Source organism: Mustela lutreola, chromosome 3, assembly GCF_030435805.1.
Source record: "Mustela lutreola isolate mMusLut2 chromosome 3, mMusLut2.pri, whole genome shotgun sequence".
NCBI classification, from domain to species: Eukaryota; Metazoa; Chordata; class Mammalia; order Carnivora; family Mustelidae; genus Mustela; species Mustela lutreola.
The window spans coordinates 155,301,313-155,326,007 of record NC_081292.1 but is presented as its reverse complement, the minus strand read 5'-3'; the positions used below and the strand labels follow the sequence as shown (position 1 = coordinate 155,326,007).

The following is a 24,695-nucleotide window of genomic DNA, read 5'->3' as shown; positions in this document are numbered from 1 at the left end:
GGAAAATGAATATCATTGTTTTCAAAGCCCAGTTTAAGCAATTTCATCAAAAACTTGGAGAATATGGCTTAAAGGAGCCAAAGACAGAAGAATGTGATTCAAATTGTAAATTTCACCCGTTATACATTTCACCCATTATAAAGAAGTCTGAGGCAGACAGTTTTACCAGTGTATTTCCCTAGGATGGTTTCTTTTATATTTTAGTATTTCCGTTTAGTTAGATCACTGTGGACTCTGTTTTGTTTTGTGTCATTCTTTTATTTTTAAGGTTGTCTTAAAAATAAAGACTGCCTTTTCATCTGTTGTTGAAAGATTGGTAACTTTTATACATTTCATTTTGAGAGAAATTAAATAAAACATATCACTATATTTTTCAGCAATGAGACATTTCAGAGTGAACAAATAGGTCAATTCTTTTCAGTTTAATAAGTTTATATGTTACTATAAATATTCATATCCTGCTTTGTTTGAGGAAGACTTTGGGCTGCGGATGTGTTTACTGCTCAAATATCAGCACAATAATAATCAGATCTTTGAAACTATAGGTGAGAAATCCAGCGAATTTCAGTCATTTTTCATTTATGTAGGAAGATTGCTTCCTGTCCTTTTCAATAAGAACTCTAAATATGGACACTCCTCTCTGGGGGTATCTTTATATTGGGAAGCTCTGCATGAGGTTGAAATTTTTATGGGGAACTTGTTTAAAACACAATTAAAGGCGGGTTTGCCACAGCAAGGTTAGGGGTTGCCAATAAACCCATATAGCAACTTCTGTAATCCCAGCTCCAGACACACCATTGGGGTGACCCATGCACAATTTCCGCAGGCCACACAAGGCAGCAGCAGTCCTAGTTGCTTTCAGTGACCGCAGCAGGTCCAAAAGGCTTCAGGCGTGGAGTGGGCTGAGCTCTCCCCTGGCTTGAATTGACTGCCTGGGATTCCTGCGGGGTGCTAGCGAACCCAGGACTCCAGAATCTGTAGGCCCTATCCTGGCTTTCGCCCTGCTGGGAAATAACAAAATATTTTGGGAACTCGGGAATTTAATTTACTGCTACCAGCCGAAACAATAATAACATCTTTGTCTTACCCTTCTCTCCATACCTCCCTCCTCCCACCGACAGAAACACGATGTTGGCCCTCTGTGAATGTAGCATAGACAACACAGGGCCAGCACGGAGGGGTTGGAGAAGGCTGCAGAACTGGGACCTGGGGGAGCCCCCTCCCCCACCCCCGGCAATCAACAGTCCCTGAACATCCCTATTTCGCTTTTGGGAAGAAAAAGACAGCAGGGGAGATGCCCCTTACACCTTCGATCTCCTTTAGCTCATTCGTGCCCCAGAAAGTGAGTTTTCGAGTGTGGATGTGTATGCTAAGTGAGGGAAAGAAAATTCAAGAAAGCCACAAAAGTCACCGTGAAGCATCCACCAAAACTTCAGCTTAATTACTCCCATATGTCTTCTTTGGTTGTTTTCAAAACGCGGCAAGAAGGAGACGCCGTGTCACTACGCTGATTCCAAAGGGGTTGAAAATCCAGGCCCGGAGGGGCCCAGGCGCAGCCCCGAGCGATTAGCCCCCTTGGGGGGCGCTGGAGACCCGGCCCGGAGAGGTGAGGCGGGAAGGCGCTGCGCCCGCGCGGGGCGGAAAGTTCGCGCGCTGCGTCCCACCGGGTCCCGGGAGACGCCGCAGCCCGCGGCGGGGAGGGGCGCGGGAGGCGCGGCCCGGGCGGGCGCGCGAGAGGAAGGTGCCTTCGGGAACACGCGCAAGGGCGGGGATTCGCGCTGCCAATGAGGCCCGGGTGTGGGCCGTGCGAGGGTGGGGGACGGGCCGGAGCGCAGCCTTCGCTGTGGCAGCTGCCGGAGCAGTGGCCGCTTCGGGAGCCGGAGGAGAGGCAGCGGCGGACCGTCGAGCTGGCCGCGCCCCGAGGCCCGGCCCTGGGGTGGAGAACCGCACCGCGGAGTTGGAAACTTTCCCGGCAGGTAACTCCCGCCGCCCTGGCGCCGCCGCCGGCCTCCCATGTGTCCCGGGCAGGGTCAGCTGCAGCGGCGCAGAGGGAAGGAGAGGGTCCCGCAGAGGAGGAGAGGGAGATGGGGAGAGTGGAAAGGCATGTGGGAAAGTTTCTGGAGCTTGCTTGCCTCCCCCGCCAGCCCCCCCTCGCTGGGCACACCCGGGAGCTTTCCCGGGATAGGCTTGGACATGTTGGGCGCCCGGGCCTTGGTCCTGCCGGCTCTGGAGAGTCGGCGCCTTCCTTTCGCGGTCCGGTCCGCGCCGGACCGAATCGCCCTGGGCAGAACTGGGGTGCGGGGGCACCGGGGACGCGCGGCAGCACGCTGGAGTTTCGGGACCACCCCCGCCCGGCCCGCCTCCTCGCCCCCTTTCCCTCCTCCTGTGTAGCTCGCGGGCTTGGCAAAGGCTCGGGCTGCGCCTGGTACCTGGGGCCGGGGAAGCGGAGAGAAGCGCGCCTGGCACCGCGGGGTCCAGGGCGCCCCCGGAGTGTATGGGAGCTCGGGTCGTGAAGTTGCCGGTTGAACTTAAGCCGGAGGGCGGAGTGGGGGTTGTGGTATTTCCCCAGTCTGGGCTGAAAGTCTATTGCTTCCCTTCCAAAACACAGCTATTAGCATATCCACGTTCTTTTATGTGTTTGGGGGGGGGGCTGTAGGATTAGACATTGAGGGGGAGCTGGGAAAGACGATGATTGTATCAAGATTGTGAATTTCCTTGTTCGTGGGTAGTGTAGAGTGGTCGCTTTTGGAGGAATTTATGTCAAGGCTCACGTCTTACTGGAAGACTTTGGGGTGCGGGCGCTCAGCGCTGGGGGCTTGGAGGGCTCCCGCTTTGGCGCGACACCTTTCCGGAAGGGCTGGCGAGGAAGGAAGCCCTAAGCATTGTGTGGCGTATTTGGAGACAGAAAGGTCTCGGGATCGGTAGTCTCAAAACTTACTTGACTTATTGTGTAAGGCTCCGGGAGGAAATGCAGGGGTGCTCAGGTAGAAACACCGCGTCGCGGCCAGGGGTTCGGAGGACATTGGCCTCGGCCACAGTCTTCCCCTCCAGCCGAGTTTTGGCAGCCCCAGACCATTGTGCCTTTCTCTGGTGATGAGACTCCTATCGGTAACGCTGGCCCTGCGGGAGTCGACCAGGGGAAGGTGGGAGGGCACCTTCATCTTGAACTTGACCCTAGGAGCAGCGCCGTCTGGGCGCGTTACAAGGTAAAGGCAAGCCGAATCTAACCGTGGGATGGGCCTCGAACTCTGGCACGGAAGAGAAGTTCCTGGCTTAGAATCTTTGAGAAAGGGTTTAGGACTGCTGAGGTCACCAACTCTGGAAATGCCAGACCACCAGACTGCAGAGGTTAATAATGTGTTTGGAGGGGGTGGGGATGGGAGAGGAAAGGAGAAATCCGGTTAGTTGGTACAGAGACATGGTATTCCTCTATAGAGGAAATGAGGGAAATCTACTCTCCCCAGATCCGTTACCCTACTTTTCCCCTCCCCCTTCCTGGGTCATCTTTATTCCTGGCACTCCAGGGACGGGGGAGGGGAAGGAGAAGCAGCGGTTGTGAAGCTCCTCCGGCCAGCTTGGAGGTATTTTAGATCGGCTACTCCTTAGGAACGTTCCTGGATTTTAACAGCTGTTTCTTGATTGCTGGGAATGAGAGAATTTACGAGCGACTGAGAGATGGTCATTATAGTACAGTCTGAATGTTTCACTCAGCTAATCTACTTAGAAATCTCACCAAGGACCTTCCTGAGAGTATGCCAGTTTCTGCAGTTTGTCAGCCAGAATGTTTGGTAGATGTCAGTCAGAACTTGTGGTAAATACGCCCTGGTGGTATTGAGATGAAAAGTATGCAGGGATAAAGGAAATACGGTATCTGACATCCTTCAGGACTTCCTCCTAGCGTTGCTCCTGTTACCTGCCAAGTGAACTTGGTCCAGGCTTCCGGACTGTTCTGATTTGACAATAAGGGATGGGAAATAGTGTCATCCATTTTAGAGGAGGCAGGAAAGTCCAGAAATAAATGTAAGGTTACTTTTTCATGACCCCGTCTTTCAGCTGAGATGCCACAAACTTAATGCTGGGACTTGAAAGCAATGTTTTTCTGCCTTCTTGGTTTAACCACCAGAATGTCCAAATTATCATAATTTTTGTCCATAGTGGAACTAAGGCATAACTGATTCATAGTCAGCCCTTTTCTGCTTCCCATAAGAGCCTGTAGAAAAAAAGAACATTTTGTCTCTTTCACCACACACGATTTATTTGGGGCCATACTGGGTTTTTGATACTGGGTGATTGAGGGCACAATTTTGAAGACAATGAAATTGTCTTGATTAAACTGTCCATTTTTAGGCAATATCCCATTCAGAGTTGCTGATTAATTCTTTATCTCCCAGGGAACATTAAAACCAGTATCCCTGGGCTGCTAAAACTATAATCCATATTATAATGATGCCTGCCGTATGGCATAGCCGGAGGTTAATGTTATGTCAATGTTTCTTTTAGACATTTCTAACCCAATTGTAAAGGTTTTGTCTAGGCTGGGTTGAAAGTAGGCTGTGAGCCTCACAGTCAGAGAAGTGGCTTTATTTTTATCTTTCTGATGAAAAGTTTAGTTTAAGTTGTTACAGGAGTAAAGTTCACAAAGGCAAAATGAAGCAGAGGATCTGTGTGTGTGGGTGAGTGAGTGTGTGTGTGCACACTCATATTGCTAGGGAGGGATTTTAGTTTCCAGGATGACTTTGTTTGACTGTCTTTTAACTGTGTATTTCAGTGGTGGAAATAACCTCCTCCCAACCAGTTTACAAAAATGTTTTCTGTGCAAGGCTCCAACACCTTTCTGGGCCTTCTTTTTCCTCATCATTGTCATCTCTAAAATGGAATTATCTTTTCAGTGCTCAACTTCTCTGAGAGTTAGAGAAATGCAGGCATTCCGTAACCAGTGCACGTAGTATTGGCACAGTGCTTTGAAGTTTACAAAGGGCTTTACCTACATATTTTCACACTTAATTCTCAGTTTAGTAAACTGAGGCTGAGCCAGTTAGATCAGTTTACTGGGTATCATCTATAAATTGTGGAGTTAAACTTGAAGCTAGATCCTCTGATCCCCCTCCCCACCCCCATTTATGGATCACCTGAGAATTGGTTAAAACTTGACAAACAGACTAATGTTAATATGTGGCAATTTCTCATATTTCATTTATGGGTTATTCTGGTTTCAGGACCCCAGGGTTAACATCTATGCTTTGATGTCAGAGATTAAAAACAGATCAGTGATAATGGTAATAAAACTTTCTCCCCAAAGAGAGTTTCAGAAATTCACATACCTCAAACTAATCATTTGTTTATTTTCAACTTCTCTTTTATTAAGTAGGCTTCAGGGTCTAGTGTGATTTATAATCCAGACTGGTAACCCAGACAGCATTCTTAAGGAAATCACTTCTCAAATCTGTATGTCTTTTTTAAAAATAAGAAATGAACATATCATTTGCCTTTTATCTTGGTATTTCTTAGCAGAATTACAAAGCCTGGATAAATGTCCCTTTTTTGGTGTCATCATTCTTGGGTTCTTTCTACTGATGTCTGGATAAGTCTAATTTTGCAGCACTTTCTGTGCTACATAAGTTCTTAGGGAAGAATGCTGTTGGTGTAACAGTAAAGAAGTAAGGATTAGGCAGCAGGTGACCCATTTTCACAGGGACTCTAAATGTCTGTCCTGTGTCCTGCTTGCCTGCTTAAGAGCAGAGTGCAACTTGACACTCATTTGAAAGCTGGTATGGATTTTCTTTAAAAGGTTCTAAAATAAAATTATGTGCAAAGCTACAGGCCCTTTTATGTCTGAGCAGCCTGTCCATCTTGAGCTTTTTAAACTTATTCTCAGAAGACTGCCTCTTCGGAATATGAAGCAGTGGGGTTTAAACCTCAAAAAAGAGTAGTTACCCAAGAAGTACTGATTGACTGACTGGAAAGGCTGCCATTTCCAGGTGTGTGAGTAGAGAGCATAAGGAAACAGTATTTGCTAATGAAGTTGAGGGAGACTTTGTTATCAGTGTACCTGAAGGGAAGTACTGCAGCAAAGCAGAAGAGCTCCTGGTTTTTTTTTTTTTTTTGTTTTTGTTTTTTTTTTTTTTTAAAGCAGAAGACTGGATTTTGAATGATAGAGGAAAACTTTTGGTAAAAAGAAGGCTGTCAGGAAACATTATCTTGTGGAGAGTGAAAGGGGTTCTGGTGTGGTGTGGCTATGGTACTGATGGCGGTTGCTCTTCTCAAGTAGATGTTTAAGGGCTCTTGCGGTACATGTGATCAAGAAGAATATTCTGGAAAGAAGAGCCCCATAGGCAAAAATGTCAAGGACAAGGAAATTGGTGCAGAGGGATGGTATAGTCGCTGGATTTTACCCACTGATTTTTGCTGCTACCATGAAGGAATTTATTAGTAAAAATCTTCCAGCCACAATTGTAGGTAAATGTGAACCGAGTATATATATGTTCAGTCATATAGCCCACAGCCACCATGACTCACCACCTTCCCTGCCTCACCCAGCACACCTAGGGTTACTTGCCTGTCATGAATAGTGGCTTATTACCTCTTTGAGTCCAGGTGGGGGGTGGGGCAGTCTCTAAAGAACACTTGGTTATGCTCTTCTCATGCATATATATTCATGCAAAACCAGGATCTTTTATTACATGTGCTTTTGAAGAAATGTGAGAAAGGTTTGACATACAAGGGTACATAAAATTTGCGCAGTTTAAAGCATAGTGTATGCTTATGTAATGTGCTTTCTCCCCCTCCGTCATATTGGTATATTCTTTGGCACTGTTTTAATGGCTGTTTGGTAAATCCATTACATATGTCAACATAATTTATTTAGCCAGTCTATTTGGATGTTTAGTTGTGTTGAAAAGTATCTCTTAGGCTATCAGAGCCCTTTGGCTCAGATGTGGTTTACTCATCATTAAATTACAGGGCCCACATAGGGGCACCGGCTGCTGGTAGCTTCAGAATCTCACATCATCAAGAAACGGACTCTTTGCTCTTAGTTCCGGTTTGGGAAAACCCTGGAGAGAACCCGGATTGGCCTGATGCCACCCAAAGGACAGTTACGGTTGGCAGTCTCCATTAGACCCACAAGATGGGCTGTGGGGAGACAAAGTGTCCCACAGAGAAGGGGTTCATTATTAATAGAAGAGGGAGGGAGCAGGCTAAACAAAAAGAACTAGTTGTTTAATGCAGGATATGTTACCAAAAGTGGTATTGCTGGTCATAACAACATACCAATGTACCAGAGGGTAAGAACGATTTTAACGCTCCTGTGATGTACACCCTACAGTCTTGAGACTTTTCCACATTCTTTGCAGATTTGAATTGCTGCATAGACAGGCGCTTGTGTAACAGGATATTGAATTACTGCAAAAAAGTTGGGAATTGGTCATTATTATCATGTATCCCATTATACTTCCCTCTTTTTGCCATGCTTTATTCTAAATTACTTGGGGTTAGTGACATCAATTAGTAATGTTTATTGAGTGCTTGCTTACTCTGAGCTAGATGTTTGAATAAAAAAAAAATTAGTGGAAATGAGACAGTGTAGTTTTTTCTTTCCTCACTGTCCTGTGTGCATAGAGTATTATACCAGGGATGGTTTGTTGCCCAAATCATAGCATTCCGCATCCTGGCCCCTTTTGCTTCTTGTGGTTTAAATCAGCTACTCTTTAGTTGATCCAGAAGTGGAAATTGGAGCTGGGCTCAGCTGGCTGGTTTTTCTGCCTGGGCTTAGGCTCACTTACACTCTAATGGTTACATGATTCTTTATGGGGACCACCACTATAGTAATTTCCACATTACTTAGAATTGTCATCTTGCTTTTGATGAGTTTTCCATTGGCCATGCACTTCAGGGCACGTTGGGTGTATCCTCTGCCCTAGGGAGTGAATCTTGATAAAGTCAAGTCATCTTTAGTAATACCATACCTCTTGCTAGTGACTGATTAATGAATATTTATATGACAACTATTAGGTACCACCATATTGGGAACTGAATGTTGTTGGCAAAATAGAACAGGTTGACACTCTAAGGATCATAGCGGACAACAAAGATGGATGTGCCTAAGAAAACAGTGACCTTTTCCAGCTGCTGAATGAACTAACCCTGAAACCACTGGGACTCAGAATAGCTTTATTATTGTTTGAGGCCATTATCTCCAAATGGAATATGCTAGCCCATCCAGTCTGGAAAGGAAGGAACTATTAGAACTTTTTCCAAAAAGAAAAGCTTTACTAATGTTTAATAGATGGCTGACACTGGTTGGTATACCTGAAAATCACCTGTTACTTAGGTTACATGAGAGATGAGTGGGCACTTTACAACCTAGTGGAATTGCCAGTGGTACTCTCATTTTTATTCTTGCTTTTGGTGAACTCTATCCATGTAAATGGTTTATGAATTATATTACCTATTTTTGAGTAAAATGACTCCCACAAAATGGGCAAATGGCTTAAAAAGATTCTTGCAAAGAAAGCTTAATGGTAATGATTTAAGTTTATAGGATGAAGAAATGAGATGAGAAAATGACTTTTTTAATGAATTTTAAAAATTTTTTTATTTTACTTTTTAAAAAGATTTTATTTATTTGACAGAGAGAGAGCACACGCAGGGGCACCAGAAGAGGGAGAAGCAGGCTCCTAGCTGAGCAGGAATCCCAGCATGGGGCTTGATTCTAGGACCCTGGGATCATGACCTGAGCCAAAGACAGATGCTTAACCGACTGAGCCACCTGGGTGCCCCTTTTATGATTATTTTTTAAAGATTTTATTTATTTTAGAGAGAGAAAGTGCCAGCTGGGGCTCAGGGAAGAGTGGAGGGGGAGGGAGAGACTCTCTACCAGACCCCGCACAGAGCCTGTTGAGGTATTCCATGGTAGGACCCTGAGATCATGACCTGAGCCGAAACCAAGAGTTGGAAGCTTAACTGAGCCACCCAGGCGCGCCAAGGAAATGACTCTGAACTCAGTAAATTGGCAGAAAAATTGTGTATGGATTTGTATTAATAAAAATAAACTTAAGAATACTGTTTGCATCACTCTTACCCTTTAAAAAGTTTTTAATGGATATTTTATAATGTACATACTACATTATACACATGTAATTCATAACCCCAGAGTTTTAATTATGTATAAATTATATGCAATTTACAACATGTTGGGGGTACATGTTTAATTTTTTCACTTTTAGGGCTACATGGCCAAAAAGTTTTGAGACAGTATTTTCGTCTGTAGTTTTAGAATTGTTATTTGTAGCTGAAGGCACAACTGATGCAGGGACCGATAAGAGCCATGGCTGTTCCCTTTTACTCACAGCTTTCAAGATTCTCCACGATATGGTTCATTACTTTCCTTTCCAGACCCAGTTGTCTTCTGTCTCTGCAAATGTCACTCAGGTCCTGCCCATTCTGTAACTGTCACATACTGTGTATCAGTTTTGCCTCAGGGAAGGCTGTCCTCCCCATCCCCCACTACATTTTCTTTTCTTTCTTTCTTAAAATTTTTTAAAAAAATATTTTATTTATTTATTTGAGAGAGAGATAGCACATGAGCCGGGGTGTGTGGGTGCAGTGGGAGAGCGAGAAGCAGACTTGCCGCTGAGCAGGGATCCCAACATGGGGCTCAACCCCAGGACGGGAGATCAGGACCCAAGCTGAAGGTAGATGTTTAACCTACAGAGCCCCCCAGGTGCCCCTTGCCACCCTATTTCCATTGTCCTTCAAGCTCAAATACTGCTTTGTTATTAACATTTTCTCATCTTCTGCTTCTGTATTTGCATGGTTGGTTCCTTCTATTTAATTCCCCTGGGGAGCATTACTTGGACAATTACAGTGTTTTTTTGGCTTTTTGCCTTTTATAAGGTGCTGGCCTGCTTGCTTTGCCTATGGGTTTGTAAGTAGACCCCATACCCAGTGTGGGGCTTGAACTCACCACCCCAAGATCAAGAGTTGCATCGCATGCTCTAACAATGAAGCTAGCTAGCACCATGGATTGTAGGCGTCTTGATAGTTGGAGTCCTGCCTTACCTTAGTCAGTTTTTTAAATTGCTTGTTTCCCTTTCTTGGGAGCAAAGGGAGGCAAGCAGAGAACACACACAGTTGTTAAATTCAGCTCTGTGCTGGTTACTGGCTGGCAGGGAGGGTTCCTCTCTCCTCCAGCCCTCAACAGCCTTCGGCGGTAGAGTGCTCATATACGTCTAAGGGATCTGAGGGCAAAGAATGCACATGGCTAAGATGGGAGGATCCTGGATCCAAACCCGGCGAATTTTTATACCAGAGTTTTTTGTCTGGCCTCATATGTGTTGTCCACAGTTAGACATTGTTTTCCTTTCATGTGGGAACAGTGACATGGGCGCACCCGGGAAGCTCTGCGGGCTGGCGCTGCAGAAACATCACGGGCCAATGCTAGGCAGGGGCAGTCAGTTCAAAGGAGAGTCTCCTCCCCAAAGCCTGGAAGATGTGTTGTATGAAGCTCTAAGTGCCCATGGACAGTGGGCTGCCTGCAAGTGGCACCAAGAAAAATCACAGGGGGACTCCCATGGGAGGGTCTGGTCTGAGTGTCCCCGCTGGAGGAGGTGATGGACTTTACATGGTTCAGCTGAATCGAATTACATGTGCTGTTATTCTCTCCATGGTAAGGATAATTGAGGGTTGACAAGTTGTTGGCTTTCAAGTTGAGCCATGTTAGATATATGCTATCATGATGGAAAACAGACATCTCTCCAGGGTTTTGAGGGTCAAATGACAGAATGTCTATGAAAGGGTTTTGAATGTTGTAAATTGCCTCTTTGATGCAAGGGAGACATCAAATTTTATTGTTCCGTTATAGCAGTGACTTTGCACTCAGATTTCTTTGTTAGCCATTTTTGTCTTCTTTTAAGTGTGTTCCCCAAGAGTTTTTAAGTGTTGATGCTTTTAAAAGGAATAGTACATATATTTTACTCAAATGAATTGCAGATATTAGTCAAAAGCTTGCTTTTACACTTTTAGCCATAGAGTAGATAGAATTTGTGATAAGGTCAGTCTGTCTTGGGATGTAATTTGTTCAAGTACCCAAAAGACCCTTTATAAGAATAGGACCACTTTTGGTGCTTAAAAATGGCAGTTTGGGGGACTTTGAGGTAAATTGTTAGAAGCCCTTAAGAATTACCTGAAAGATGGTCAAAGAGTTTTGATTTCAGGTTTTGTTTATTTTTGTGTTTTGTTACTGTGAAGCCAGTAACTTATTCTGAGAAGTCATTGGTGAGGGTTTGAGGAGTCTTTGAACTGTATCAAGGAAGTTTCGAAAGTGAAAACATGGTGTGCTTTGACAACTTATGAATTTGAAATCTATTCCGTTGTGGATTTCAAAGGAAATGGATTTGAATAAGTAAAATTTAACTCCACTGAGGGAAATTTGGCAGTGGCAATTTTGTGGTATACAAAGAGTTTGATTTAGAAATTAAAACATGTTAAAGAGTCCATGTATACTTATTGATAGATGCAAAGACAGAAAAAAGTGAGAGGTTCCTAAATTGCAAATAGATGCAATTATTTATTTTTTTTTTATTATTATTTAGGGTTCTTGGAGCACATATGTGACTTAAGAGAGCCTTACTTCAGAGTAAGTTAGCTGGGTAAAATAGCAGTTCCCAAAGGGAGTTCCATGGAAACTGATTCTCAGGGAATTAGTAGATGTTATGCAGTGATAAAAGGCTCTGTGTTCAAATAAGTGGGAGGATCTGGATTAACCAAAATAAAATAGATCTCTTTATTTTTAACTGCAAGACTTTTGAGCACCATTCTTTTTTTTTTTTTTTTTTTAAGATTTTATTTATTTATTTGACAGGCAGAAATTACAAGTAGGCAGAGAGGCAGGCAGAGAGAGGGAGGAGGAAGCAGGCTCCCCACTGAGCAGAGAGCCTGACATGGGGCTCGATCCCAGGACCCTGGGATCATGACCTGAGCCGAAGGCAGAGGCTTTAACCCACTGAGCCACCCAGGTGCCCCGAGCACCATTCTTTTTAATGATCCTTGTGAATCTCCTTGGAGGGAAACAAAGTTTTAAGCATTTCCCAAATACATTGAATTGTAGAAACTTTCTTTTGCAAAGCATCTTTGCCTGAGAACAATGTTGGATGTAATTTGCTGAGATATTTTATTTTCTTCAAGATTTAAAGACAAAATTTTAAGTAATCTCTACACTCAGTGTGGGGCTTGAACCTACAACCCTGAGATTGAGAGTCTCAGTGCTCCACTGACTGAGCCAGCCAGGTGCCCCTAATTTGCAGAAATATTTTCAAGCAAAGCCTAGACATCCTAACAAACTTTAGTATGCATTTCTAGCTAACGACTTAAAAAAACCCCTACCACCTCATTATCACTTTTCATAAAATTAAGTGATTTCTTAATGTCATCTAATTGTTCCCCAGATGGCATTTGTCACCATTTCTGTTTTCTTGGAACTGGGATTTGATCAAGGTTTTCATAGTAGCACTGTGGGGTTTTGTCGATTTTGTCTTTTTAAATGTAGAATGATGCTATCTCACCACTCCTTCCTTTTCCCTTCTGACTTTTAGAAGAGATCTTGTATGATGTCCCATATCTGAATTTGTTTCCTTGTGGTATTGTTTATCTTGTCCTTTGTCCTCTGTATTTTCTAAAAATTAGAGTTAGATCTCAAGGCCTGGTTTAAATTCAGGTTGAATATTTTGGGAAAGAATAGGTTCTAGACTATGCTTTTCTCTTCCCTAGGATTTGGGAACAGGCATTTTAATTTAGCAATATATATATATATATATATGCTATATAAATATATGTAATGGCTTAGAGTTCACTTGGAAATTAATTTTATTAGTATAACAAGGGGGTATAAACTTAATTTATTCCAGTTGTGGTTGGAAGCGTGGTGTTATTCTGAATAGTTGGCCTGGTTGAATGGTTATAATTTTTCAGTATATTTTAATATTATAAACTATGTGCCTACTGGGTAAAGTGGCTTGAGCATTAAACATTTTTGGTGGTTAAATTTTATTGAGAATGACAGGGTATCTAGATCTGTGGGTGGCTCAGTCAGTTAAGTGTCTGCCTTCCGCTCAGGTCATGATCCCAGGGTCCTGGGATCAGGTCCTGCACCGGGCTCCTTGCTTAACGGGGAGCCTGCCTCTCCCTCTGCCTGCCCCCTGCTTGTGCTCTCTCTCTCTCTGACAAATAAATAAAAATCTTAAAAAAAAATGACAGGGTATCTGAGTTGTAATTGTAAAACACGACTCTATAAAGATTTATTCTAAGCACATTAATTTAGTAATATGCATTAATTCTACCTCTACTGGATAAATTCTAACAGAATATTTTTCTGATAAATGCTTATGCTAATTTAAAGTACAGTTATTAATCTAAGCATACCCTCAGGGTCATAATTTTATATGTACGTTGTTTAGAAACTCAGACACGTAAATAAAAGTTCCTATTATAACTGACTTTGCTAACTTAATTTGATATTTAAGGTTTTTTTCCTCTTGATATCCTTCCAAGTACTTGTATGTCTGGGAAAAATTAAACTCAAAGAAATTTTGTGTGTCTCAATGAAGAATAGCATGGTGTATATAAAGTAACCTTGCATGATGAATGGTAGCTATCATAGGTAGTTCCCAGCACATTCTTGATTTAATCCCTTAGAAGGCAGGAATACTGTTCTATATATTAAAATTTGTTTGTTGTGAATAATAAGGTACCTTGGATAGTAAGTACTTTGGAACTATAGTAAGTACTACACTAAAAATACACACAGAGTGCTCTCTTTTTTTCCTCCTTTAAAAAAAAATACAAATATATAGGACTTAGTGAAACAAGCCTGATCTTTGAAGCCTAGTGAACTGTGGTTTTGTGTGTAATTCTGGGCAGCTTCCTTGACCTCTGTCTTTTTATCTGTAAGATGGGAGTAGTAATCCTGTTTCATAGGCTTCATGCCAAGACTGAAGGTGAGAGCCTGTATAAAACGCTCACCACTACTCGTGATGAGCATCAAGTGACATAATGGGAGTTCAGGGTCACTGTATTGTACACTTGAAACTAATATGGCATGCTCTGTTAACTGGAATAAAAAACTTAAAAAACAAACAGACAAAACAATGCTTAGACGGTGCTTGGCTCGTAGGTGTCGAAACACACCCTCTTCTCTCTCCTTTTGCTCCTGACTGTATTTCTAAGCTCAACTTTCTGGATCATTCGTTGTATGGAAGTTTTTGTCCAGAGTGTTTCTATTTTTATTTATTTATTTTTGTTCTTAGTGTTTTAAAAATTGCTAATTTTAAGATACTTGTTATGGAAGTCTGGATAAGACCTTGATTTCAAGATAATTGGTATAGTTTGTTGCTTATATTAAAACAATTAGATGTTTATATGAAATGTTTTGAACAAACAAGTGGGACATTTTTAGGTGGTAATTTACAAAGCAGAAGGAACCAGAGAAGAAAGGGTATTTTTTTAAAAAATATTTTTATTTATTTATTTTACAGACAGATCACACGTCGGCAGAGGCAGGCAGAGAGAGAGGAAGGGAAGCAGTCTCCCCGTTGAGCGGAGAGCCCAGTGTGGGGCTCCATCCCAGGACTCTGGGATCAAGACCTGAGCCGAAGGCAGAGGCTTTAACCCACTGAGCCACCCAGGTGCCCCAGAAAGGGTTGTTTTTGTTTTGTTTTGTTTTGTTTTTTACATAAGTTGGCTTTTTTTTTTTTTAAGGTTTTTTTCTTTTTTAAGATTTTATTTCTTTATTTGAGAGAGACAGAGACACAGAGAGAGAGAGCATGAGAGGGGAGGTCAGAGGGAGAAGCAGACTCCCCATGGAGCTGGGAGCCTGATATGGGACTTGATCCTAGGACTCCGGGATCATGACCTGAGCTGAAGGCAATCGCTCAACCAACTGAGCCACCCAGGTACCCCAGAAAGGATATTTTTTTAATTGGCATGAGAGTATTGCTAATAAATGGTCTGGTTTTAAATGAAAAACAGTATTTTACAAATCCATTTATTTACTAAGGATTGTGAGAACATGAGAAGCTCTGCAAAGTTCAGAAGAGTTTCACTTGAATGTGGCTTAGAATAAATAATACACTTTATCTTAGCTGAACTAAGCCTGTAGCACCAGACTCCATCAAGTAACACGTGTGTGTTTATGAACAGAGTACTGGCAGCCAGAAGAGCAGCCGTCCTGCAGTGGAGTGGGGCTGGTGCTTCCCTGAAGGGCCTCAGAGCTTCACAGTGGGGAGGAGGGGAGCTTCTCCTTCCTGGCCTGTGCCCTGTTAAAGACTCATGTAAAGGGAGAATGACTATATCCTAAGTTCTGAATGAAAGAAGTCAAGGAACACATTTTGGAGGCTGCTTAAATAGACACTTATGGGTCTTGACTCCTTGGGATTTTGGGTAAACCAAGAAGTCTCCTCCAATAAGCTGTTCCTGAGTCTTGGGACCTGTGTTTTCTAAGACAAGGGCTCACAGTGCTCTCCACCCAGGCAGCACCTGTTCTCTGAGAAAGGAACCTGATTCCTTAAGGGCACTCAAGTCCTGTGCACTGGAACTTGTTATACTTTTCCCACTACCATTAAGTAACAGTTTTGTTTATCCCTTCCTTTCTGAAATGTTTTATTTAAGCAAGAGGGACCCCTTAAGCTGTCCAGCTCCACATACCGAAAGTCAAGCCGGAAAGAATCAGAGAGCGTGATTCCCTCTCCCATCATGGAAAAAGGGAGGAGATGTCATTTCTAGAGGGACAGTGATTGAGTTCCAAGCAGATGGAACTTGCAAAGGCATTTCACCTTCACAGGGCTATTTTGCTTCCTTTATTAAGAGCAATCTTAGCTAGCTCAAGGAATATAATATCCTTATGAGTTTTAGAAGTAAGAAGGGACCATGAAGGTGTTAACTGTTTAACATATTAGAAACTATTTTCATTTGGTGGAAGTCTTGTAATAATTTTTCCAACAAATATTTCTCGAGGGCGGTCCATTGCGCCCTTCTGAGGTCAAGGCCCAGCTCTGCCTCAATCCAAGGAGACAAGTGCATGCATAGTATCAGTGATAGAAGGCAGGTGTGCAGCAGGAGAGTAGAGAAGGAGGGGCAGAGGAAGAAGGAGGAGGAAGAAAAGGAAGAGTTGGTGGTCAGGGAGGACTTCAGGGAGAGGGTGAAGGATGCGCTGCACCTTGCCAGGCAGGGTAGGGGTGAGGGGCTGTCTGGGAGGGGGCAAGAGCAGCAGAGTCAGGGACGCGTGAAAATACAAGTTATGTTTGGGGTACTGTTACTAGAACAGATGGTGCTTGGCATTTGGGTACCGTGGCAGGGAGGAAAGGGCCAGATTGCAGAAGTCCTTGCATGCTAGGCAGAGAAGTATGGATTTGATCCTGTAAAGCAAGTGATAGCTGTCACAGGTTTTGAAAGCAGGGAGATGATGTAATCAGCTATGTTTCGGGAGAAAAGCTCAGGCGGCGGCGTGGCGGAGAGACTGGCTCCGGCACAGATGGGCAGCAGGGCTCCCTGTTATGAGGCTTTTGAAGTAGGTCAGGTGAGAGATGATGTTTGGGGCCTGCGCTAGGAGGAGGAAGAGTCCCAGTGTCAGTTCAGTACCTTCTGTTGTGCATTTAGGGTGCATTCGCTCATGTCATTGCTGCAGAGCACTTTTCATGGAGTACGGCTGTCCTCACCCTCATTTTGCAGAGAAGGAAAGGGGCTTAAAGTGCCCTGGCTTCGCTAAGTTGTGCTCGGGTCGACAGCCCTGTGCGACCGTGCTTTCACAGCAGAGGGAATGAGAACGCAGAGGAGGGTGAGCCTGGGAGATGATTTTTGCAGCAGAGTGGAGGCCGATCCCAGAACAGAGTAGGACTTCTTAGCCGCTGACTCAAGGTAGATGGCAAAGCTGTTTCCAGGCAGGTGGCAAGGTGTGTGTGCACAATGGGTGATAGCCATGACCAGGGCCTTGCTGAGGAGGTGTGGGGTAGGGTTTAGGGCCCCTCGGGGATACCCTTTTGAAAATTCCCTATGGCCAGTTGGAAATTTGGTTCTTGGAGGACATCCTATCCTCCCTGTGAGAACTCCTTGAAGTCCTTCAGGTAGGCCTGGACTAGAACTTCTACAGAAGGAGATGAGTAATGAGCCCTTCCTCCTGAGCCCCAGTCCTAAACAGTGCTGTACTGCACTTAATCCGAAGGGCCCTTTCCAGCCCGTGCCTGTTGATGTTTCTGTTGGTCTGGAGTGAGGGTTGGCAGTCTGCGTTTCTTTCAGGATTCTGGGATCCTGGAGTGAGCCAGGCAGGTGGCAACAGGACTGGACTGTTGAGAATGTTTGGCTCTGTGTGGCTCAGGCTGTCTTTTCACTTTACTTTTTTTGGGGCCTTTCAATAGCTTCTTATATAACATGATGCTGATCTCTGGTAAGAACCAACACCTTGGAAAATTGCTTCTTTTTAGGAATGTTCAGACATTCATATTTAATTTTGCCAAGGCTGTTTTTTAGTTATTTGGATTATTCCAAGACTTGGGAATGTGAGTACTCTTGAAGGTTGTTTTGGGAATTGAGTGACATCAGGTCCAAACACCCAGGCCTAAACCCAGCCTTACGCCCTTAATCCTGGGAGGGAGTGTGAGACTCGGGAATCTGTTTCATCCAACAAGTCTTCAGTGCCTGCTTCTTCCACTTGGCCATGTACTGAGGGCTGACCATGCAGTGCATTTCTTTTGAACCATTACCTACCATATCCTACCTTGCCTAAAGAGGTAGGCATTCTTGTTTGGTTGTGGCTGATAATAGGAGAAAAAGGGTTTTTTAGGTTTTATTTTTAGCCTGTGTGTCTTTTGCGTTGATGTCTGGTTACCATTGGGACAATTTCTGCTGCTTTTTCTCTCTGAGGAAGTAAGGTTTGGGTTCATTAACTGCTTGCTGCTGAGTGGTTCATTTTTCTCCTGTGTGGGAGGGAGGAGCAGCCTCCTCTTGTGTTCCCACCTTTGCTAAATGCCACTCCTACTTTCTGTGCTCCTTATAGGACTTCTCTGTCCCATATTCTAATCCCTGTCCTGGTGGAAAGCATAGAAGGGGAGCCACTTGTTCTCCGATTGGTTTGTGCAATCACTGACTCGGTGCCAGGCTCTGGGGTCTGTGGTTATTCTTAGATAGTCGGATTTCATACCCTTAGAGGCCGTGGGAGTGGGCAGTCTTTGCTCAACTTGCCGATGAGGGTCCGTCCTTGGCCCCGGGGCCTCCTGGCAGGTTTCCAGGAGGACTCTGGTGCCTGCTCCTGCAAGCTGCTCTCTGTCCTGCCTCTCACCCACCCATGGCCCTTTCCAGGGGTGGCTCATTCTCTGCAGAACTGGTCAGCTTTTAAATCCTTTATGGATGCAGGCCCAGAGGTTGGTTTTAGTCAGTGGTTATGGGGACTGTGGATACGGCTTGGTTGGGGGTGGGGAGAGAGGAGGAGTGCTCGCTGCTGGGAGAGTGAGCTGGTGGGATTATGCGGGAATATCACGGCTGCTTACTTAGGCTTGTCCTCTTTATTGTGAATGGCTCCTCAAAGACCCTGCCTGAGTGTGCAACGTGCACATTCGTGAATGCTGTAGGTGAGATTTGCTTGTTGATGACCTCCTTTTTGCTTTCTGCTATTTTAGTCCTGCATTCTAGGTTGCTTTTGGCTGACTTTCAGGGGGGGATTTGGGTTACCCACAACAGTTATGAAGGTGTCCTACCCTTCAGGACTGCCTAGTTGACCTCCTCAAATGAACTTTCAGGATCAGAATGTGTGGCTAACTGCTGAATGGAGAGATCAGTGATTCTGGAGTAAAGTAGACTTGCTCTCAAATTTTCACTCCCCTTAATGCTTTTATTTTGTTTTATTTTTAAAGATTTTATTTATTTATTTGACAGAGATCACAAGAAGGCTGAGAGGCAGGCAGAGAGAGAGAGAGAGAGGAGGAGGAGGAAGCAGGCCCCCTGCCGAGCAGAGAGCCAGATGTGGGGCTCTATCCTAGAACCCTGGGATCATGACTCCAGCGAAGGCAGAGGCTTTAACCCACTGAGCCACCCAGGCGCCCCACCCCTTAATGCTTTTAGACAGGTTTCTTAACTTTAGGGCCTTGGTTTCTTCATCTGTAAGCTGGTTATGGTTGGTTTCTTCATCTGTAAGCTGGTTAGGGAGGAATAGTGTTTGTGTGCTACATCTAGAGGAGGGTTTTACACCCTAGTATGTGTTCCGGAGCTTCCTTTCTCGTCCTGGCTTGATTCAGTGTGCCAGATACTGTGCTAAACTCTGGCAGGCGCAAAGATTAATGCAATGTTTTCTTTCCCAGAGACATTTAAAATCTAGTGACTGGGGTGGATTTGCACAAATTTATTCTGAGGGAGGATAGGCTGTGGGGGCAGCCACGCATGGGAGCATTTCCTCTGCCCTGAGGATTGGGAGATCCTTGCTTTCTGGAAGCAGGTTATACCTAAGCCCTCTCTTGAAGGACTGAGTAAGAATTAAGCAAGCAAAGGAAGGTGGGATGGGTTGTTTTTAGAGCAATAGCATGAGCAAGGCATGGAGTGTTTAAGAGAACTGTATGCAGCCTGGGTTTGGTGGGAAGCAGGAGGTCCTGGGAACGGAGCCTGGAGAGCCTGGTGGCCTTTGCTGAGAAACTTAGATGTAAAATTTGCTAGGATGGAAAATCAAAATGTAAGGAAAAAGAGTTACATAAACAGTGTTTAATAGCATTGTTGGGCATTTTTATAGCACACGGTCTGAATTAAATAGATTAGCGCACAACTGTAGGAGAGAGTGATCTGCTGGTGTTAACAGAATGAGGTCAGTTTATATGTGCTCTTAAGGAAATACTTCCAAGAATATTATTAAACGAAAAAGATATATATGCACAGGGTGTCTTTGGAAGTACATATCCGTATATGTAAGCCACAGTTGTCTTTCTGACGGATACAGGGGTCTGGGATGGAGGACAGTCATCCATTTTACTGAAGACCCTTTCGTACCACTTGTCCATTTTTCCACATGCATGGATTTCTTTAAAGAAGGAAAATACTGTAAAGAAATGACCAGTGTTGTACATTATCAGGTGAGGCAGAAACCAAGCAGCAATGTAAAAATAATGTGGGCTGCTGCTCTATAAGGCTATTATGCAGAATGCTAAATTATTTCATGCTCTGACAATAATCCCATTCATTTAGAGTTTTCCGCTTCCACATACATTACTTCAGTCAGAATTAATCACTTTCCTCTGTACTTTCACAGCAATTAAAATGTTTTAAGAACTGTACATGTTAGATGATGCTCTGTAAAGTTTGGAAAAGGAGAATATTACTTCTTTAATGCAACATCCGTGGTTTTATTCCCATCCATTCTTTGTATATGAGCCTTTGTGAAAAATACAACGCAAATGCACATTTACTTAATGGACTTCTCTTTTTATATGATTTCATGTGTTTTGCTGAGTGTTGTGTAATTGTTCTCCTTATCTTCTTGAAGACCTACTTTTTTGGGGGGGGGTGGGGGATGAGGTGGTTCCTTTCTCTGTGGCCCCTGTGACTCACGCATGCTTACATGCTATCACAGGTGTGCTGGTTTTCTGGGTTGATGTTCATCTCTAACTATATCCTCAGAGCTACGATGCCCCTTTGTTACCAGACTGCAGGGCATGGGGAAAGGACTCAGCGAGTAGTTTTGAAGGAATGGTTGTTCCTTTTGGGCTTTACAACAACATTTTAAGGGCAAGAAGGGAGATACGTGCAGTTTTCAGCCAAAGAAAGAGATTGGGGTTATGCAATCCCCAAACTCACATAGCAGCAACCTGTAAGTAGCTGAACTCAAACTTGAATTCACTTCTCCTGACCTCAGCCATTTTCCCACTACTACTGAAATCAGAATTTTCAGTAGGTTTTGCTGGGAAAAGAGATGGTGGGGTTCCATTTAGAATGAGTGAAGAGGATTTTGACCTTTTTGAAAAATTTAATTGCTCTGGTGTGTTCTGGCAATGGGTGAAATTGGTTCAAACCCCGGCAGCCTCTTTGACAAGCTGTGTGACCTTGGGCAAGTTACTTAACATCTCTGGGCATTAGTTTATAATTAGTTAAGTAGATCTAAAGTGTGTGTGGGTGCCTACCTCCACAGGGCTATCATAGTACACATAAAGCTTTTAAGATGGTGCCTGGCACATGCTAGGGACTTATTCAGTGCTAATATAACTTTTTCTTCTCATGGTTTGGTGAAAAAGAATAACCAATGTTTGTAAGGGTAATTGGGAAATGAGTAGTCTACAGTGTTGGGGGAATAAATGGGGATAACTCTTCTGGAGGGCAATCTTTCAATGTGCTAATTTACAACATGCCAGCTCTTTGACCTAGAAATTCTAGCTCTAGAAATTTATGCTAAGAAGATAATTTTTTTTTTAAATTTATTTATTTGACAGAGAGAGAATTCACAAGTAGGCAGAGAGAGAGGGGGGATTAGAAGTTTCCCTGCTGAGCAGAGAGCCTGATGCGGGACTCGATCCCAGGACCCTGAGATCATGACCTGAGCTGAAGGCAGAGGCTTAACCCACTGAGCCGCCCAGGCGCCCCAGAAGATAATTTTATAAACACATAAAGTTATATTACGTGGGTATTCAATGCAATATTGGTTAATAGCAAAAAAGTGGGGAAACCAAATATTTATCTCAAAAGGAGCTTGGTGATAAACTTGGTGACCCATACAGTGGAATAATAAGCAGCTTTGTGAAGACTGAGAGGGAACTAAACGGGGGGATGTGAGAAGATGTCTTCTTTCCGCTGTTAAGTTGAAAAACAGGCTATAGAGTAGTATGCATGCCATAATCGCACTAGTGCTTTTTTTCTTGAAAGTGTGCATTATTTAACTGACATCTTTGAGGGTCTACTGTGTGCAGCTTGTAGCCCCATTTAAATGGGTTGTGAAGGTAGAAAAAAGTCTGGAAGATCTTTGGGTGATAGGATTGAACAGCCTGCCCTATTTTAAAAAATCAGTTCTATATTATTTTTTCCTAATAGAGGAACCATTTACATGCTTCACCCTGGTATCCGCACATTTTATTTTTATTGTTTTATTATGTTTTTTGAGAGAAAGCGTGGTGTGCCCAAGCAGGGGAGGTGGGGGAGAGGGGCAGAGTGGGAGAGAGAGCAAATCTTAAGCAGACTCCATGCTCAGCAGAGCCCAGCACGGGGTCTGGATCTCACCACCCTGAGATCATGACCTGAGCTGAAATCAAGAGTTGGACGCTTAGCTGACTGAGCCACCAGCTGCTCCAAATTAAAATTTTCTTCTTAAAATTTTAAAAACGTGGTTACTAAAGCTCTCTCTTGGTTTGTCTAGAGAGAGGGAATTGTCTTTTGTTCTGACTTGTGTTTCCTCCATAACAAATAGCATTTGGTGTCTCCTGCGCGAATGAGTGTGCTGGTTTGGTAGTGATGATTCAAACATCGACTGTGGGTTTGACATTATCACTCTCAATCATTTAAAGGGTGCTGAAGGAATTAAATCTTTTTTTTTTTTTTTTAAGATTTTGTTTATTTATTTGACAGAGAAAGAGAGATCACAAGTAGGCAGAGAGGCAGGCAGAGAGAGAGGAGGAAACAGGCCTCCTGCCGAGCAGAGAGCCCGAGGAGGGGCTCCATCCCAGGACCCTAGGATCATGACCTGAGCGGAAGGCAGAGGCTTAACTCACTGAACCACCCAGGCGCCCTGAATTAAGTCATTTTAATATGAAAAACTTTTCAGGTGGTTTGGGCAAAGTAACTCTAGTATATTTGACTTAATCTAGTTTAAACTTTCAAGGGAAGTTTCTGTCTCAGTACAGTGGAGGTTAAACTATCGGTGGGTCTTAGCCTTTTTTTACTTCATGGTTTGTAGATCACAGAATAGATTCATTGTTTTGTAATTAACTGTAGAAGCAGGATCTGTTTGTGCGGAGAGGAGAGTGAATGGAAGGGGAGACAGGGTAGAAAGGAGCAGGGTCGTGTATTTTAGAATGCAAACTACATTCGTTTTCACTGAGAATGAAGAAAATCAGTCTAGATGTTCATATCTCAATTTGAGATCTTCATATTGAAAAATGTTGAGTTTTTAATATTTTAGATTTGCATTCCTTTAGGAAAAACAACTTACAATCAAGTTAACTTATTTGAGGGCTTTGTAGTATTGTTTTGCTAGATCATATCTGATCAACTTTACTGTATTTGGGCTTGAAAAGATACTTTAGATTTTAAAATTGAATTCTTGGCATTCTATATGAATCATATCATAAAAGAACTATTATTTTGAGGAGAAAATGGATCTCATATATATATATATATATATATATATATTTTTTTTTTTTTTTTTTTTTTTTAAGGAGTGGTACGAAATGTATGTTTAAGTCTGCTTTCCAGTTTGTTGGAACAGATGACACCAGTGTCATTAGAAAGATGAAAGGCTGGGAGCTGGACAGAGCAAAGTGAATTGAAGTTTTGCCATTTCCACACTGAGTGACCATTTCCAAGACCAATCCTTGCCTTGCTGGTTGTGAAGACAGAGAGACAGTGCATGAAATGTCTGATCCTTGTCCAGTTAAATGTCCAGCACATATGAGTTCCTTCTCTGCTCTTGCGGTTGAGATGACAATTCTTTCTCTGTGTTGACACCTGTGTGTGCTATGGTCCTAGCTGGAGCTGGCTAGCTAGCTGGTGGGCCCAGTGCTGCACCCTGAAATGTTAGGACAAGCTGGAATTTGGTCATTATTGCCACTGAACTTTTCAGTGTAATGGATGGTTACCAGTTACCAGTGTTTGTCTTACTTTCTTTTATAAAGCAAGATACGAGGTCCCCTGAGTGCCTCAGTGGGTTAAGCATCTGCCTTCGGCTCAGGTCATGATCCCAGGGCCCTAGGATCGAGCTCCACGTTGGGCTCCCTGCTCAGCAGGGGGTCTGCTGCTCCCTTTCCCTCTGTACCACCCCTACCATGTGCTCTCTTTCTCTTTTTTTCTCTCAATAAATAAATAAAATCTTAAAATACAAAAACAAGATTTATAGGGACGAAGTGCAAATTCCAGGGTAAAAATGTTAATCTTTTTTTTAATTTTAATTTTAATTTTTTTATTTGCCAGAGAGACAGTGAGAAAGAGCATGAGAGGGGAGAAGGTCAGAGGTAGAAGCAGACTCCCCGTGGAACTAGGAGCCCGATGCAGGACTCGATCCCAGGACCCCAGGATCATGACCTGAGCTGAAGGCAGTTGTTTAACCAACTGAGTCACCCAGGCGCCCTTAAAAATGTTAATCTTTGAAAACCAGGAGCTAGGCTCCTGTTATCAGGCACTTGAATGTTATCAAATCTGCTACAGGCTAGCCAGATCCTATTGGGTAATCCTCCCCACCCACCCCCAAGCCCTTGGCCAGAGCGCAGCTAGCAAGAGGGTCTGATACTTCAAACTGAAGCTCCCCAAATGGCTGGAATTGCTTTGGATCTTCCTTGGGTCTTTATAGAATGGGATAAAGAGAAAACTTCCAGTTGGATAGGTTGTCATACTAACACTTGTCTGCATTCACACTGCCTCTCCCTTCCTCTCACTAAATCTTTCCTGGCGGTGAAGGCTCTGTCCAGACCCCACATTTCTCTGGATGATTCCCAGACAGTGCTCACTTCCACTCTGTACTTCTGCCTGCGGTAAAC

At 43.6% G+C, this 24,695-nt stretch overlaps 1 protein-coding gene across 9 annotated transcripts in view; it reads left to right on the top strand.

Annotated features, from left to right (window-relative positions):
• Positions 1 to 1,844: 1,844 nt before the first annotated feature.
• Positions 1,845 to 24,695, top strand: part of TANC1 (tetratricopeptide repeat, ankyrin repeat and coiled-coil containing 1) — a 230,649-nt gene continuing 207,798 nt past the window's right edge. For 8 of the 9 annotated variants that reach the window (XM_059167244.1, XM_059167243.1, XM_059167240.1 and 5 more), the window contains exon 1: positions 1,845 to 1,976. The gene's annotated coding sequence lies outside the window, so the exon portion shown is untranslated. Of the gene's footprint in view, positions 1,977 to 16,272; positions 16,906 to 24,695 lie in introns of those variants that run through there. The other variant, XM_059167237.1, reaches the window with a different exon arrangement.